Here is a 19,788-nt window from a genome sequence, read left to right on the forward strand (position 1 = left end):
TCGGTGTTTCTCGCGTTTAGCGCAGATTGCGCGTCTCTCAGCAGGGAGCTGGCTGTCATAAATTCTTTGGCGATAGTCTTTTTGTACGCAGCAGCGTAAGAGATAATACGTCCTCTGAGCATGGCTTTCCCCGACTCCCACAAGAGTACGGGGGAGACCGTCGGCGAGTCATTGAGGAGTACATAATCCGCCCAGACCTCCCTGATGAGTGAGGCAATTCCAGGATCTTTATTTAGGAAGGAGGGGAACCGCCAGCATTTAGCAGCTGCAACCGTCGAGTAGATTGTGAGGTTAACCGAAACCGGGGCGTGATCAGACACGGCTATGTCATGTATTCACGGAGAGACAGTATAGGGGAGCATTTTAGGGTTGGCAAAAATGTAATCAATTCTCGTAAGCGTGTGATGGGGATTTGAGAAGAAGGAATATTCCTTGCCCTCTGGGTTATTAAGTCTCCAGACATCTGAGAGTTGGATACTATCCGCAAAATCAGAGGGGAATGACGTGGGGGTCTGGGTAGGTGTGTGTCTCTTGCCGAGGACCTATCCTCCGAGGGGTGCATCAGCGTGTTGAAGTCACCCGCTACCAGTAGTGGGAGATGTAGGTACGCGGCTATCGTGCGAGTAACTGACTGGAAGAAAGATTCAGTGGGAGCATTGGGAGCATAAATCCCGGCCAACGCCCATTCATGAAGGGCGGTCGCCAGGTGCAACACAAACACCCGGCCAGCATCATCCGTAACAGACGATTTTACAGTTGTGTTAAAATTTTTATGTACGAGTATCATTACGCCCGCCTTTCCCTTGACTGCTGGGGAGCCCAGAACCTGTCCTACCCACAATTTTTTCATGCGATGGAAGTCCTTGGCTTCCAGGTGCGTCTCCTGCAGGATCGCGATGTCAGCTTTCAGACGTTTCAAATGTCTGAGCACTGCCATGCGCTTGTTGGGAGATCTGAGGCCCTTAACGTTCCACTAAATCACACTCATGGTGGGTTCCAGGGAATTGGAGCTAGATGCCGGTTAACAATCGTGAGTGTAGGTGTCACGGGGTGTGTACTCTTGCTGGTTAGCATTGGTGCAGAGGTAGCCGAGTAAAACCAGAATCCAAGCGGTGTTTGAGGTACAAAGGAAGTGTGAGGCATAGGGTACAGCCCAACAGGGGCATAAGGGTATATGGGGAACAGAGAGCAATCTGAGTTTACGGACTTCTCTTTTTTCCTCATGGGAGCTCGCTCGCGCATCGGACAGCGTTACCAGACGTAGTCGTCACAGTGCCCCTTCAGCCGGCAACACAAAGGAGCACTATTGGCGGGCGTGCAGTAGAAACAGAAAGAGGGTCCCGCACCGGCGAAAGGGGTCATAGACGACAGTACAAGTAAAGGTGTGCGGGTCGAGCGGTTAGCAAACAGAACACAAACTATAAGCAGTAGATGAACTAGGCAATAACCATGAAGATGCAATACAGGAAACATGACACTTATAACCAGCCAATAGGCTTGAGGGAGGACAGTGACATGTGCAGAACACTCGTCCACACATGTCAGTGCGTCCCGATCGGGTAACAGGAGTCATAGCACATTGACCAAACCAACAAAAAATACAGCATAAACATCATAGGCATATTTACCAGTGGTACCTAAAGGAATAGTTTGTCACTGGCGAAACACAGGATGATCGCATTTTGCCTCAGAGAAGAGGTGGCGATGAAAGTGAAAGCTGGCAGCCAGGGTGCCTTCAACGGTATCTGCGTCTGGAAGAGGGGCCTGAGACTCGTTGCTTTTTAGCCGGGTCTTTTCTGGGGCTCCGTTGTTCCCGGGCGCCTTGTGGGCACTGGGGGGAAGGTGTGGAGGGGGGATCCAGCGTTATGTTGAAGTGGCGTTGCAAGAAGTGATAGGCCTCATCAGGTGTGGAGAAGGACTTTGGTTCGCCAGATGAGTCCGCGAGGCGTAAGATGGCGGATAAGCCAAAGTAAATTTGATGGATTTGTGGAACAAAGCCTGGCAAATTGGCTGAAAAGCTTTCCTGTGACGGGATACCTCCTGGGAGTAGTCTGCAAATATTAAGAGCTTGTGCCCGTCAACTTGCAGGGCCTTAGAATTGCGAAAGGACTTCAGAATATTTTGCCGGTCCATATAATTCAGGTACCGCACGATCACAGGCGAGGTGAGCGTCTGTCATTGGATGGGGCCCCCAGGCGGTGGGCTCTTTCCACCGAGCAGGCTGACTGGATCCCTAGGGCCGTAGGCAGACGAGAGGAGGCAATGTCGCAAAGAGCATCAGTCCCATAGGTTTCTGGCAGCCCTATGATCTGGAGGTTATTTCTCCTAGATCTGTTCTCCAGATCGTCCACCTTATCCAATAAATACCTTTGGGTCTGCCTGGCTTGCTGATCCATAGCGAAGGATCCCTGCAGCTCATCCTCCAGGTCAGACATCCTGTGTTCCATCTCGGTCAGTCTGTGAGCATGGTCACGGATTTCTTTCTGCAGCTGCGTGATCCCATCCGAGACTGCTCTGTCCACAGCATCTTTGATGGTAGGAGAGAGTAGGGTGGCTACTGCCTGGGCTAATGAGGCGATCTGAGCCTCTGGTATAGAGCTTGGTGGCAGACCGGGTCCGCAGTGCCAGTGTGTGAGGCAGTGTCCTCCATGTTTATCTCGGAGGAGGCCGCAGTTGAAGCCAGGGCTTTGATTTGTGAGGGTGGCGGAGCTCCGCCGTGCTGCGGCGGTGCGGATCCGTGTTGCAGGAAGCGATCCATGACCGCTCGGTACCCGGGATGATGAGCGGGTTAGTAGCAGCGTCCGCCGGCTCGTTAGGGCTGAAAAAGCTGATTTAATAGCGGGCGATGTCTGGAGCCGGAGTCCCGCGCTGCTGCTTACATGGGCGCCGGAACCGGAAGTCCTCCCAAGGCTTTTTTAGAGAATTTGGCAGTACATCCAACTAGGCTCACAACCGCAGACCGCGTGTAACAACACCAGCCCAGGACCTCCACATCCAGCATCTTCACTTCCAAGATCATCTGAGACCAACCACTCGGACAGCTGCTGCAACAATTGGTTTGCATAACCAAAGAATTTCTGCACAAACTGTCAGAAACCATTTCAGGGAAGCTTATCTGCATGCTCGTTGTCCCCATTGGAACTGCAGTTCTTAAATAAGAAGAGTACCCGACTATTCAGAATCCAGGATGAAGGTGGCCATCGTCCCAAGAGAGAACAAAAAAGCAACAAACTCCCTATGGGTGGGACTTTTAGGCAACCAATCATCCAATGTATTATAAAATTACATTTATATCAATCGTATAAAAAATATTTAGATATCACATTTCATAGAAAAGTTGTTGAACAATTGGACATGTACAAATATGCAAAAACAATAAAAATACCACGGCTTGCAAAAGGTGCTCACCCAGATAAATGGAACATCAGTGTAAATTCCTTCTCCAAGCCCGACGCATTTCAGGTAAGAAACACCTTTCCTCAGGGGTATAGAGTATGGAGCTGTGTGATTTCTTATACTATTATAATAACAAATAGTTTGAATCATATAACATTTCCACTTACATTCACGTGTGTGTATTTATACAAAAGAACATCATTATAGAATATTACATACCACTATGGAAGTTCCTAGTAATAAGAAAGTAAAATCACAAAGTGATAGAAGAAGATGGGGGGGGGGGGGTGTTGGGGAGAAAAATGGAAAGAATTGCGCAGATGGAGCTATGATGTTGCTGTGCTACACCAACTATGTCATGATGGAAATGCCAGTGCCTCCAGAACCAATCAAAGTCTCACTGGGGTCCCCACACAAGAAGGCCAAAAACTGTCTGACTTGAGTGGGAAAATGCTCACATTCGATGGCGTCTGGCACTTTGGAGAGGTGATCTCTTCACGGATGAATCCCGGTTTTCATTGTACAGGGCAGATGGCACACAGCATGTATGGTGTCGTGTGGGTGAGCGGTTTGCTGATGTCAATGTTTTGGATCGAGTGACCCATGGTGGCGGTGGGGTTATGGTATAGGCAGGCGTATGTTATGGACAATGAGCACAGGTGCATTTTATTGATGGCATTTTGAATGCACAGAGATATCGTGATGAGATCCTGAGGCCCATTGTTGTGCCATTCATCCACGACCATCACCTCATGTTGCAGCATAATGCATGGCCCCATGTTGCAAGGATCTGTACACAATTCCTGGAAGCTGAAAACATCCCAGTTCTTGTATGGCCAGCATATTCACCGGACATGTCACCCATTGAGCATGTTTGGGATGCTCTGGATCGGCGTGTACGACAGCGTGTTCCAGGTCCTGCCAATATCCAGCAACTTTGCACAGCCATTGAAGAGGCCACAATCAACAACCTGATCAACTCTATGCGAAGGAGATGTGTTGCACTGCGTGAGGCAAATGGTGGTCACACCAGATACTGACTGGTTTTCAGACCCCGGAACCCCCCCATTGCAGTAAAACTGCACATTTTAGAGTGGACTTTTATTGTGGCCCGCCTAAGGCACACGTGTGCAATAATCATGCTGTCTATTCAGCATCTTGATATGCCACACCTGTGAGGTGGATGGATTATCCTAGCAAAGGAGAAGTGCTCACTAACACAGATTTAGCCAGATTTGTGAACAATATTTGAGAGAAATAGGCCTTTTGTGTACATAGAAAAAGTCTTAGATCTTTGAGTTTAGCTCATGAAAAATGGGGGCAAAAACAAAAAAGTGTTGCGTTTATAATTTTGATCAGTGTATGTAGTGCAAGGGCCTGCCTGATTGGATACAAATTGAAAGTCTTGTTTAGGTTTGACTTCATATTATATGATTTTTGGTAAATCTAATGGAAGATTATACAAGAACATTGTATAATGTATGGCCAGCATAACTGAAATACAATGGCTTTCTAATTACTGAATCACTGATTCAAAACAAGCACACAGATAAGATCTCCTGACTTTACTTTGACACTTGCCACATATTCACTTGTCACTTGGAAAGAACTAAAGTAATTTAGGAGTATGACAACTAGCATTTATAAAAATGGCAGTCTACACATTTCTCTCAGAACTCTTTATCAATAATTAATTAAACATTTAGGGAATAGAATAAATGAAATACATATTAACATACTGTATGAAGGGGTTATTCACAAATAGGTGGGAGATGTGTTTGAACTAGTTATATAAATATGAATGCGCTGTTTTAGATCAGTGGACTGGTGCCTGGTAAAAGGAAAAAGGGACTGTAAAATGTTAATGAGGGAGGAAATATAGCGATTATATTACAAACACATGCAAAGTGTAAATAATAAAATATCTACTAGATAGCACATGCATAAATAAAAGATATCAAAACATGTCAACATTAGCGATGACCCTGGCATTTGGATAAGGACACACAGGAGGAGGTCTAACGATCTGGCGTAGGTGGCTTTTCCTGTGGGTTTTGGACCCATGGCCCCTGCAGGGATAGGGTGTGTCCCTTTCTGACTCTCAGATATATATGTGGAGTTTGGCGTCACGCTATTGAGCTCTGGCTGCTCAGTCAATATACGGGGAAAAAATATTTGTTCATATCTTTACCCGCCAACATACAGGGATAATCTCTCTATGATAGATGGACAAAACACAGTCAAAGCAATTTTAGATGCTCCAGCAGTCTGATACATGCTTTTCTTTTTTCCCCTCCTTTTCCATATGGCCCCTATGTCTGCCTAGGAGACACTAATATAGCCAGCCATGGAGTTAGCTGATACTGCCAATAGGATTCCCTCTCACAAGCGGTCTTGAGGAAGCTACGCTTTATAGTGAAACGCGTAGACATGTGACTAGTGGAGGTGTCCTGGTACCCCCCCCACATTTGTGAAATACTTCATATGGGAGTAAGGGATATGTTGTACTAGGCCTTCATCCTATGTCTTACTGTTTTCACAGTGATTTTAATATATGTGTGTTGTTATACTGTGTTGATGTGATAACATCTATGTGTTTTTAACTATGTGTATAAATTAAAATGTTGATATTTTATAATATTTAATGTGTTTGGTCTCATGCTTATGTCAGTAAAGTCTGCCTTTGGCAGAACAGAGGTTCTGTATACTTTGTTTGCTCTGCATTTTGGGATGTGGCATAGATAGAGGTCTTTTTTCAAAGTAAATGGAATACATATTGACATATGAAGGGGTTATTCACAAATCGGGGGGGAAATGCTTTTGAACTATTGATATAAATATGAATGCGCTGTTTTAGATCAGTGAACTGATGCCCAATAAAGGGAAAAAGGGACTGTAAAATGTTAATAAGGGAGGAAATATAGCGATTTTTTTACAAACACATGCAAAGTGTAAATAATAAAATATCTACTAGATAGCACATGCATAATTAAAAGATATCAAAACATTGCTGGAAAAAAATATTTTAAGCAACAGACAGCATGGATTCACAAAAGACAGAAGTTATCAAACAAACCTGATTTCTTTTTATGAGGAGGTAAGTAAAACCTTAGACAGAGGGGTGGCTGTGGACATAGTATACTTATATTTTGCAAAAGCGTTTGACACAGTTCCCCACACACGGCTAATGTGTAAGGTAAAGTCTACTAGCTTGGAAAGATCGGTTTGTAATTGGATAGAAAATTGGCTAGAAGATAGAATTCAGAGAGTAGTGGTTAATGATTCATACTGAATATTCTAAGGTTATCAGTGGTGTACCCCAAGGTTCAGTGTTGGGACCCTTAGTTTTTAATATCTTTATAAATGATATAGGATCTGGGATTAAAAGTAGCATTTCAGTCTTTGCAGATGACACCAAGCTTTGCAGTGGAATAACTTCCTTACAGGATGTCTCCAACTTACAAGCTGATCTCAATGCGCTGTTTCATTGGGCAACTATGTGGCAAATGAGTTTTAATGTTGATAAATGTAAAGTTATGCACTTTGGGGCTAAAAATATGCATGCATCATACATACTAGGTGGAGTAGAACTGGGGGAATACGTAGCGGAGAAGGATCTGGGTGTTCTGGTAGATCATAAGCTTAATAATAGCATGCAATGCCAAGTTGCATTTTCCAAAGCAAGCAAAGTCCTTTCTTGTATTAACAGAGGCATGGACTCCAGAGAGCGAGATATCATTTTGCCCCTGTACAAATCATTAGTAAGATCTCATCTGGAATATACAGTTCAGTTTTGGGCACCAGTTCTTAAAAAGGATATCGGGGAACTGGAGAAAGTGCAGAGAAGGGCAACCAAACTGATAAGAGGCATGGAGGAGCTCAGCTATGAGAAAAGATTAGAGGAACTGAATTTATTCTCTCTTGAGAAGAGGAGATTAAGGGGGGATATGATCAACATGTATAAATACATAAGGGGTCTATACAGTGAACTTGGTGTTGAGTTGTTCACTGTAAGGTCAACACAGAGGACAAGGGGGCACTCTTTACATCTAGAGAAAAACAGATTTAGTCTCCAATTACGGAAAGGTTTCTTCACCGTAAGAGCTGTGAAAATGTGGAAAATACTCCCTCCAGAGGTGGTTCTGGCTAGTTCACTAGATTGCTTTAAAAAAGGTCTGGATACTTTCCTGGGTGTACTTAATATACAGTAAGTGGGTACTAAAAAGTTTTTTTAGGTAAAGTTGATCCAGGGAATATCCGATTGCCTCTCGGGGGATCAGGAAGGAATTTTTTCCCCCTGCTGTAGCAAATTGGATCATGCTTTGCTGGTGTTTTTTCGCCCTTCTCTGGATCAACTGCAGGTATAGGATTGTGTATATGGGATTGTATGGTTGGGTTTTCAATACTGTTTTTTTTTTTTTGGGTGAACCAAATGGACTTGTGTCTTTTTTCAACTTGACTAACTATGTAACTATGTCAATATTAGCGATTGGGCTAATCCAACGCATTTGCAGGTCAAGAAAATTGTTCAAGTGATTGTAAAGTCTTTTTTTTTTTTTCAAATAACAATTATGTTATAACAACCTGCTCTGTGCAGTGGTCCCTCCTGTTGAGTGCCTCCACAGCAAGCAGCTTGCTCTGGAGGCACCGAGCTGATCAGCTCCGTGTGCCCATGAAGACATAGAGCTATGGTTCAGGCCCATCCCCTCTCTTTCCTGATTGGCTAACTGACTTTGATTGACTGCAGCGGAAGCCAATGGCGCGGCTGCTGTGTTTCAGGCAATCAGAAGGGAGAGTCCCGGGTGGCAGAGGGACTCATGAACATTGCTGGGAGGAGGGGGGGCTCAGATTAATATTAAGGGGGCTGAAGGGGGCTGCTACACACAGAAGGCTTTTTATCATAGAATGCATTAAGATAAAAAACCTTCTGCCTTTACAGCCTCTTTATTTAATGAGACTGTTCATACCCATAGCAACCGATGACCAATAATGCACTTCATGGCCTTGAACTTAGATCTGGTGGCTTAGAATGTAAAAAAGATGGAGTTTTGTGATGTGCCAGTCAGACAGTTCTGATAGGAAAAGCAAATGGAGCATTGTTAGTTAAATATATAGAGACAGATTCATGTAGGACTTAAAGCTACTGGGTCTCTTACAGTAAAATAAAACCCTTAGGCTCGGTTCACACTTGTGCAATAATCCTACAACCGGTGCGATTCCAGTGCGGGTTCCCGCATCACATGTCACTCACAGGCAGTTCGCACTGCCCTCTGTGAACTGCTGCGGGTATCAATATAAAGTTAATGACACCCCCAGAACGGTTCGCAGATCTCAGTTTGAACTGAAAAATGGTAGAGGAATCAGATTGCATGGTTGTGAACCCATGTGATCCAAATCCAGTGCGGACCAAAAAAAGGGTCCTCTACTATTTTGGTCCGAATGCGATGGTAATTCAGCCATACAAACTGTATAGCTGAATTTGCATCGCACAGACATCCCATGTGATCTGCACAGCAATGCGGTGCGAATCACATGTGATGTCTGTGTTCGCACCAATGTGAACCCAGCCTTAGGGTCCTTTCACACGGGCGGTCCGTATGTTGGTTTTTCATCCCATCCAATTGCGGATTAAAAAACGGACATAATGCATGTCAATGGGATTGGGGATGTCCGTGGATGACCATCTGCTGACATCCGATTTGCGTCCTTTCCGATCAGTTCCATTTTTTGGAACGGAAGAGAACCCTATTTTTCTTCCGTTTAAAAAAACGGAACTGACGCAAAAATGGATGTCAGCGGTGTCATCCGCAATCCCATTGACATACATTATCTCCATTTATCATCCGCAAATGGATGGGATGATAAACGGACATACGGAACGGACACTCCAGAGTGTCATCCGTGTCCGTGTAAAAATAAAAAAAAGTGCCTGAGCGGAGGAAAATACGGTCCGCCCCATGTAAAAGGACCTTTAATGTATTTCCTTGAAGTAGCCTTGTGTATCCTGGAAAATTTGGGTAAGGAAATAATTTTTATATCTTAATGCTGTTGGTGTGTCTCCTGTAGCTACTTTACATCATCTCCACATGCACTGTCCATAACAAGCTCTAACTGTTTTTTCACATATTTTCTTATTTTTCACTGGCTGTAATTTATTTTTTTCACAGCCTGTCCTTGCCCATATGTACATACAGTATGTAGTAATAGCAGCCTGCATTTCTTTTTTCACTGTGCGTATTCTCACAGCATGTCCCTGTCCACATGAAATGTAGTGATAACTGTCTGCATATGCTTTTGCACAGGCATGATCTGTGGTTAGTTCTTCAAGATGTTTGGGACATCTTTCTGAATATATTGCTGAGTTCTTTTAAAACTGTGTGCAAGTGTACCTAGAAGAATTAATGTGGTTTTTGAAGGCAAAGTGTGGTCATACCAAATATTGATACTATATTGATTTCTCTTCTGTTCCTTCCTTCTGTTACATTCCATTTTGGTAACTGATAAAAATTAAACTATTAACAGTTCTTATTCTGAAAGCATTTTACACCTGCCTAAAAGTTTTGCAAAGTACTGTATATATACGGCTGGACAGGAGCTTTACCTATGCAAGCGGTTATACCCATCGGTGCCTTGTGCTCAGTTCACATAGCAGAGACCCATGAACTTGGTGATCCACTTGTCAGCTGTACACAATTGATCACATGACATGGTACAGGACCAATGAAATTCCAATGTACCAAATGATCGCTGTCTCCAATAATAGCTACACAAAAATCTAAACACAGGCTGCATTGTACAGCCATCGGCTCTTTCTCCTCACACAGAGATAATCTGTGAGAGCAGAGAGAACCATTACTAGTACTGTGAGTAATCTACACCATGCCACACACAAAACACACTGCCATTCAGTTCACAGTGTGCATGATCACTGTTCAACAATGCAGCCTGTCACCTGTATCGGTGTTACCAGTGCTGCCAGTAACCGTGTCCCTGCTTGCAGTGATGCTAGACTGCTATACACCAGAACCAGTGTCCGGATCACTGCCATACCAGTGTCCTGATCACCGTCACACCACTGCCCTGATCATTGACACACCAGTGTCAACAGTACAGTTTCACCAGAACCTGAATGCCAAACAAAATGGCCCCTGCCCCCACCTATAACTGGCCTTCACAGCAAGGAGCACATGGAAGGGCAACACATGCAAGACAAAACCAGAAAAATTCCCAGATCATCTCTCACCAACCAGTTTGCTTACCAACCGAATTAACCTGTCTAACAGTATGAGTTAAAAACAGGGGTTTAGTTAGCACACATTTAAAAACGCATGCCTGAGCTGCAGGGCCACTTAACGGCACCCTATATTACCTGCAATCCTAACTCCTGCAAATCTATGAGAGTCTCCATAGTGGAAGCACATGCATTCTAATAGATAGATAGGGGGCAGATGAGCCTGGAGGTAGCCCAACCCTCCTTAACCACTTTAGCCCCGGAGGATTTGGCTGCTCAATGACCAGGCCCTATTTTGCGATTCGGCACTGTGTTACTTTAACGGACAATTGCACGGTCGTGCGATGCTGTACCCAAACTAAATTGACGTCCTTTTTTTCCCACAAACAGAGCTTTCTTTTGGTGGTATTTGATCACCTGTGCGATTTAAATTTTTTGCGCTGTAAACAAAAAAAGGGCAACAATTTTAAAAATATTACAATATTTTTCACATTCTTTATATGAAATTGTCAAAAAAATGTAACCATCTAATTTTTTTAACATTTTAGGCCAAATTGCTTTCTGCTACATATTTTTGGTAAAAAAAAATCGCAATAAGCGTATTTTGATTGGTTTGCCCAAAATGTATTGGGTTTACTAACTACGGGAAAGATTTATGTCATTGTTTTATTTTTTATACTAGCAATGGCGGCGATCTGCAATTTTTTTTGCGGGACTGCGGCATTGCGGCAGACAGATCGGACCCCTAACTGACATTTTTGACACTTTTGGGGGTACCAGTGACATTACTACAGTAATCAGTGCTAAAAATATGCGCTGTTACTGTAAAAATGACACTGGCAGGGGAAGGGGTTAACAGTATGTGTGATCAAGGGGGTGTCCCTAGGGGCGTGGCTTGTGAAGTAATCACAGAGACATGCGATCCTATATAGCAGGATCACATAGCCTCTGTGATCACTTCAGGGAGAATGACAGACGGCTGTTTACATCAGCCGTCTGTCCTTCTCTCTCAGCTGGGGGAGATCGTGAGTGGCCGGCGGCCATTGGAGCCATCGGTCACGCGCACTGGCTCCCCAGCTAACGAGCGGGGGCAGGAGCTAATGAGCGGGCGCGCGCTCGCCCCCTAGAGTCTCCTGAGCGAGCAACGTAGTATAACGTCGCTTTGCCCAAGAGTGGCTGCCTGCCGCAGTAAAACTGTGGTGGGCGGTCGTTATGTGGTTAAAGGCACAGGGGCACAATGGACGCTCAGCACATAGCACAATGGCAGCAAAGACATCCAGTGTGTCCCCTCACCAGTATAAATCAATAAGAAACTAAAATGGTCCCTGTCCCCACCTATAACTGGCCTTCACAGCGAGGAGCAAATGGAATGGCAACGCATGCAAGACAAAACCAAAAAATTCCCAATATTAAATAATCAAACCTGTGCTGGAACAGAAATAAATATAGATACAAATTGAAAATTAGATTTTGTGCAGATGCTATTCACCAAGTAAAAACTCAGGAAGATTATATGCAAAAAACAGCGCTTGCAAAATAATCAATGGTAAAACTCTCAAAAAATAAATATATATAACCAGTGTTATAGCAATAAATATGTAAACATAGGGAAATAAAGTGCAATTGTGCTGGAATGCAACAATAATTAGTGCAAATTTTTTGAGCAAATACAAAAGTGCTAGAAATTCAGTATCATGTGCAAATGCTGAAGAAAAAAGTCCAATAGAAATGTGCAGAATATATATGATATGACAGGATCCAGGAAGTGACGTCGTTGGTTTGCCGTGACCGGACGCACTTCCGTGCCAACTACTTTTATTTTGTAAGTATTCAATTAAGTGGATAATAAACATTTATATGCGGACTTCACTATGTCGGTCATTCCTTTCCTTTGAGCTGCCCTGAGGAAGGAAAAATACAGGATCTTACAGGGGTTGATTTGGATGAGTCCTATTCTGTGGATTTACAATAAGGCTCATTTGACCTTCTATGAAAGTCCATTGTTTCTGGTGAGTGGGGTCCCAAAGGGATTCGGGACACTCTTGCACCCTTTGGAGCACTACAGCATCTTATAATAGCAGCACTTCAAGCACCTTTTGCACATTATATTGGGCTACTTTCTAGCACTTTATCTCATATATATTCTACACATTTCTATTGGACCTTTTTTTTTCAGCATTTGCACATGATACTGAATTTCTAGCACTTTTGTATTTGCTGAAAAAAATTATTGCACTAATTATTGTTGCATTTCAGCATGATTGCACTTTATTTCCCTATGTTTACTTATTTATTGCTATAACACTGGTTATATATATTAATTTTTTGAAAATTACACCATTGATTATTTTGCAAGCGCTGATTTTTGCATATAACAAAAGAATTCCCAGTTCAACTAACCAATCAGTTTGCTTACCAAGTGAATTAACCGGTCTAACAGTTAACATTAAAAACATGGGTTTACTTAGCACAGATTTGCAAACACATGCGTAAGCTGAGGGCCACGTTGCAAACGTGTGCTAACAAAACCCCTATTTTTAACGCATACTGTTAGACAGGTTAATTTGGTTGGTAAGCAAACTGGTTGGTGAGATGAGCTGAGAATTTTTCTAAAACCTTAATGCCATATTGAAAACATTGTACACAAGGGAAGGGGGTGCTCCAGATTCTGATCATGACAGATGAGAGTAGCAGGGAACTCTCCCTGTTAGATTCAGATTCTTAATATAAACCCATGAAGAACAATTGTTCTGTAATCATTTCAAACGAGAAAAGGGCCCTGCCCCAAAAAAGAAGAAGCCATTTTGAACAGCAGCAGGAAACCACAAGCAATACATCCTTGTGAAGTGGTGAACACCAGCAGTGCAGAACAGGTGGATAAAAAGCCAAGTACAAGTAGCAAAGTGTCACATCAGCCACAAAGGATTACAGTTCATACTTGTTTCCCAGAGGCACTTTAAAATACTGTATGGCTGCCTTCACATTCAGCAGCACCTATAATCCTACCATTTACAGCACAGACTGGTATTCAGGCAGAAACTCACTTTTTTTGTGCATTTTTTTTTTTTCACAGGTGTTTTTTTAAATTTAGTTGCGGAGTTGTGTTAATTTTGTAGACAAAAATATTTCGTCATAATTTTCATCAGCTGCATGGTTTCATTGACAAAAACTAAACGAAAATAAAATTAAAGTTTAGTGAATTGACGTAAACTATGATGAAAATCAATTCCAATTTTCATCAATAAATAAAAACGGAAAAAAAGTGTGAGGGAGGGACATTTACCCACTTGAACTTCTGCTTTCCTTGGAGCTCCAACTGTCTGGTAAAGCCTCAGCCCCCTGACAAGCTGTATTTGCTGAGAGATGCAGGCTCCCTCTTTCAGCCTGCTGCCTGGGAGATTTGGAACAATGCCCTGCAAACCATGTGGTGAGTGTTCTCCTCCCAGCAAGGTAGCAGTGCTTGTTGTTCAGTCGTTTAGTCGTGTCCGACTTTTCGTGACCTCATGGATCATAGCGCGCCAGACTTTTCTGTCCTCCACTGCCTCCTGGAGCTTGCTTAACTTTAAGTTCATTGTTTCGATGATGCTATCTATCCATCTTGAAATAACAGCTTTCCTAGACCAGTTCTCCCCCCTGTGTGCTCACTCACCCCCATTTACTTCCCCATCCACACTAAATGTTATTAGATTTTTACTCCAGGAGTATATAATGAGTTTGGAAATTCTAGAGAAATGCTTAAATAATGCATTACAATTAACTAAACCCATTAATCTTTGGCAACCAAAATGTACTGGGATTTTAGTAAAATGTAGGGGATTTTAGTAAATTAAAATATGACTAAAATTTAAACAATTCAGGATGATAAAAATAAAATAAACTAAAATGCGGCTAAAACTAAAATGGCATTTTAGTAAAAAGACTATGACTAAAACTAAATTGAAATTTGATTTCAAAATTAACACTGTTGAAGACCAATGCAATCTTTATGCCCAGCAGTACAACAAAAATCCCAGTTCCATTTATGCCTATCAGTTTGAGTGGAAATCTGTCATGGTTCAAGAATTTAAAGTGCTTCTTGGCCTTACATGAAGTACGGGACAAAATAAAAAATGAACTTCATTCCTTATGGTCCACACACCCCATTCACCATTTGGGTGAATTGCTCTATTTCAGTGGAAATTTACTGTGCCCTACCTGAAATCTCCCCGAATACGACAAGTGTTATAAAATTAGCCCACCGAAGAAGTATTTTACTCACAAATTTCTAAAACGTACTGTATTTCCTTGATAAACCTATCTTCATTGATGAGTTCCCCATCCATTTTACAGGCAGGCTAGGACTCAAACAATATATTCCAAGTGGTGTGAGATGGTGTCGCGCTAATCCAAATACACAAGTAATGCTGATAAAAGAGAAAAAACAAGTCCCAAGTGCAATGACGGAGTCCACATAAACCGTAGATATGGAGGGGTGCAAACAGGAAAGTCCACCACCGAACAGTATAATGAGGTACTCTTACCGACTTGATAGACCCCACAGGGTCAAAACACGCCCAAAGTATAGTGAAGTCTGTAGCAGGAAAGGACCGATCACATTCAAACACTTCCTCCCACTGGCGACCAGATTGGGTTCCCCCAGAGAAACTCCTCCGGGCATTCAGGAAATATAAAAAGTTGATCCCCTCATGGTGTAGTATTTCAAGTGTTTATTTAGAAATAAAAGGAGAGCAGCTTACATTTGGGTTGCTTAAAATCAGCATTCAGCGGTTGGATCGTGTGGGTATCCCACCATCAAAATGGCCGCCGTGTCCCTCGTCTGCGCATGCGTCAAAGCGCCAGCCAATCCCAACGCGTTTCGTCATAGAGTGACGTCGTCAGGGGTGTGGCTTGGCCCTAGACGCAAGCCAATAAATAGTAGAGGGAGGCGGAACGACTAGACGTAATCCGGAAGCGAACGCCCATCACAGGCGCTACGAACACCGGAAGTCACTCTTAACTATCTGCAGTGGATGTTAACTCCAAAAACAGATAAATAAGGACAATATAAAAGCGGAACCCGATACACGCAATCAAACAAATAGCGGGCCCCTAAATAAACTAAAATTATCCCAAAATTCATATGAGAATTGCAATAGGGCTCAGACTGGGAAGCGGCTCCATCTGGTGGCAGGGAGACCCATTACACCATCATAACAAAATGACCATATGTATAAATATCACACTTATAAAAAGGCTGAAGCTAAAAAAAACATCCACATGTAAAAATGACATACAGGACATACACATATAAAAAACTTTTCATGATGTGTTTTTTAAAAAAATTCCAGATGTAAAGAACTGGATATTAGACCTACATGTTACTATAAATACTCATAAAAATCACAGCTAAAAGTCACATAAAAAAAGGGGGGGGCAAGGGGATAGGGGAGGGGAGTGGAGGGGAGGGGACTTATGAATTATTAATAAAAGCGTTTATGTCCCAATCAATGTTCTAACCGAAAGGGACATAACACTTCATCCTGTAAATCCAAGAGGTTTCCAACCTGGAAACACCCCTAGTCATGTTACTCCCCCTCCAACTTCCTTCAAAGCGGTCTATACCCAGGAATAAAGTGCCACTAGGGTCACAAATATGACATAAGTCATAATGTCGGGATACACTTTGTTTTGGGAATCCTTTCAATATGTTAGCAACATGTTCTTGTAGGCGGACATGGAGCTGGCGAATGGTGCGACCTACATAATCCTTGCCACATGGGCAACTGTCAGGTACCTTGGTTGAGGCCGAAGTGCTGAGAGGGCTTCCCTTGCAGCTCGGTGCGGATCACCCCTGGAGGTGAGACAGGAGATGACACGTCCCAAGGAGCACTGGATGCTGGTGAAATCCGGATGGATGGATGGTATGGTAGGGACACCCAGGACCGCTTCCAGGAGATCTAAAGGTGCTCAGTGGAAAAAGACACAAGGTTAATGCCAGGCCGAGGGTCATACACAGTTAATCAGTCCGGAAGTAATGAGCCAAGTGGAAGGTAGCAAAGGGGCAAGACAAGAGAGAGTCCGTGAGATCCAAGCCAAGGTCGGTACACAGGAGATCCAGCAGGGGTGTCAGAGCAAAGAGTGGTCAGGCAAGCCAAGGTCGATCAAGGGAGAAGATGCAGACAGGTCAAAGAAGCAAGCCGGGTCAAAACAGGAACACAGGTAAACGGACAGGTCACGGGTACAGGAGCTGACGATAAACCAGCACTGAGCACACCGGAAGAGCGTCTTATATAGGGCCAGGGCTGGGGAGTTGGGCGTGGTGACACACCTGCTCTGCATCCGGCGATCTATTGCTGCTGAATGGTGATTCCTTTCCTGACAGCAACTCAATAAGTACACTACATGCTTAGTACAGCAGGAGATGAACGGCCGTATCTTGTGGGATTCCTGTGTGGCAGATGATTGAAAAGAATCAATTCTCCTGCCTCCTGCGGCATTTATTTTACAAACAGTACATCTCCTGCAGGGATAAAAGCCTCCCCTTTCTTGAAAAAAGGAAATCCTTTTAGGTGGATTTAGAACATTTAGGGCTATCTGCAAACGCAGCGGTGGCACCCCTCTAAACACCACAGAAGGTGCTTCTGGAAGAGAGGGGCCAAGCACACTGTAATTATGCAAAACCCCCCAATGTTTCCGCAGGATCTTCTTAACAGAATAGTGCTGCACTGAATAAGAAGAAAAGAAAGCATGTTGAAATGCATCATTTCTAGATTTCGTTTTCAGCTGTAACAAATCTGTTCTCTCCCTTTGATCAGCTTTAAGAAAGGCCTTATCCAATTCGTCCTCACCATAACCCTTCTCTAAAAATCTTTTGCGGAGAACCAGGGCTTCATTAGGGAAATCACCTCTATTCGAGCAGTTCCGCTTCAACCTCAGGAATTGACTGACAGGAACGGATTTCAACCACGCCGTATGATGACAGCTGGTTGTTTCGATGAATCTGTTCCTGTCAGTATCCGTAAAGAAAGTTGAAGTGACCAGACATCCATCCAACACCCTGATCTTGAGGTCAAGAAAGTGTATCTCTGATCTACTGGACTCGAACTGTAAAGAAAATGCCTCTGTCGTTGGTGTTAAGAAAGGACATAAATTGGCTCAAGGAATCGGAATCGCCATCCCATAGGAGGAGGATGTCATCTATGTACCTGCGCCAGAGAACCAACTCTGGCACAGGGGCACCACCGACAACATCCTCCTCATACCTGGCCATAAACAAATTCCCCATGCTTGGCGCAAATTTAGCGCCCATGGCGACACCACGACTTTGCCGGTAAAAGGTGTTATCGTACCAAAAATAGTTGTGATGCATCGCAAAGTCTAGTAGGGATAGCAGGAACTCCCTCTGAAAACTCAGCAAGGTGTCCTGCTTCAAATAATAAGCAACTGCTTCCATGCCATGGTGATGTGAGATAATAGTGTATAAAGAAGACACATCCGCAGTTATTAGGATATAACTATCCTTCCATGTTATCTGGGCCAATTCATTAATCACCTGCGTAGAATCGCGGAGAAAAGAAGGTGTCTTTAGTACCAGGGGTTGTAAAAAACTGTCGATATATTTACCCACCCGGGAGGTGACAGAATCAATGCCACTAATGATGGGTCTCCTGGGTGGGTGCACAGGGTCCTTATGTACCTTCGGTAAATAATACATCACCGGAATCCGAGGTGCCGAAGGAACAAGGAACGCCTTTTCTTTCTTAGTCAACAGCTTTTTCTGAAAACCCCTATCTACCAATGCCAGAAGTTCCTTTTTATATCTATTGGTTGTATTCCCTGTCAGAGGAACATATGTATTCCGATCCGACAGTAATCGCTTCATCTCGGCATCATAGGCAGGAGCATCCAAGATCACAATGCCTCCTCCTTTGCCTGCCGGTCTAACTACAATATCCTTCCTTTCCTTTAGTAGTTTCAATCCTTTCTGGAAGGTAGTTGCGATCCTAGGTTTCTTTACATCCAACTCATCCAAGTCCCTAGCTACAAGATCACGAAACACTGACAACGAAGGTGCCAAGGGTAAAGGGGGATTAAAAGTAGAAGAATTTGACAAAGTAGTACTTCTAACTCCCATGGGGTAGTCCAATCTAGGGCGAATCGGATTGGTCATAATATACCTTTTGATATTGAGTTTTCGAACGTACTTCTGTAGATCAATAAACGTTTCAAATTTATTAAACGTCTTGGGAATTTAAGGCCCCGATTGAGAACATGTTTCTCTTCATTAGAAAGAGCAACTGAACTTAGATTAAACAATCCACAATCTTTTAAAACTGCCTCCTTTTTTGCTCTGATCCTCCTCCCCCCTCTGGTCCCTCTCCTGGATTTTTTGGCCTTTTCACTCTTGGGGTGCCCTGAGGAAAAACCTGATGTCTATCCTCATAATAGTGACCCGGATAAGGAGGGGCCCTATTCACATAGTCACCGTCCTGATTATGCTGTGGGGGATAATAGACGTTATTTGGTTGGGAAAAATAGTGTCGTTCATCTCTCTGAATGTTTTCCCTATTTTGTCCTGAAGGATGAGATGTAATATATCTTTCAGGCTCCACAATATCCCTCAAGGGTGAAAACCTGTTATTAGCTGGAAAATAACCACCCTGATTATGAGAGTGGGGTGGGGGGCCTTTACCTCTACCTCTGCCCCTCCCTCTTCCTCTGCCCCGATGCATCCACTGACCAGGCCTAGGGGCAGGTGACGCACTGAGGTTCCCCCTATTAGGAGCCAATCGAGGAGTAACAGGGAGAGGGGCAGGTGTAACATCCATCTGATTAGAAACCTCAATATCAGTAGATGTTAGACTAGGATTATTTTGTTGCCATTTAAAAACCTGATTGTTTCTATAATCCCCACAGTCCCTAGCGTACTTTTTCTCTTTTTATTTTTTTGTTCCAATTCCTCCTTTTCTAAATGTTTGTTTAAAGAATCTGATTTTTTCTTATAATCCTCCTTATCTTTAAAAATGCTAAGTTTTTCTTTAATGGTATTAATCTCTGTATCCAACCTAAGTAATTTTTGCTTTTTCTTAGTTAACATGAAGTTCATTAGATTCAACCCAGCCTTGTTAAAAAATTGATACCACTCATTGGTATCTAATAAATCACTTTGGGGGTAAACCTCC

Source organism: Pelophylax lessonae, assembly GCF_965119305.1.
Source record: "Pelophylax lessonae genome assembly, chromosome: 3".
Classification (NCBI taxonomy): Eukaryota; Metazoa; Chordata; class Amphibia; order Anura; family Ranidae; genus Pelophylax; species Pelophylax lessonae.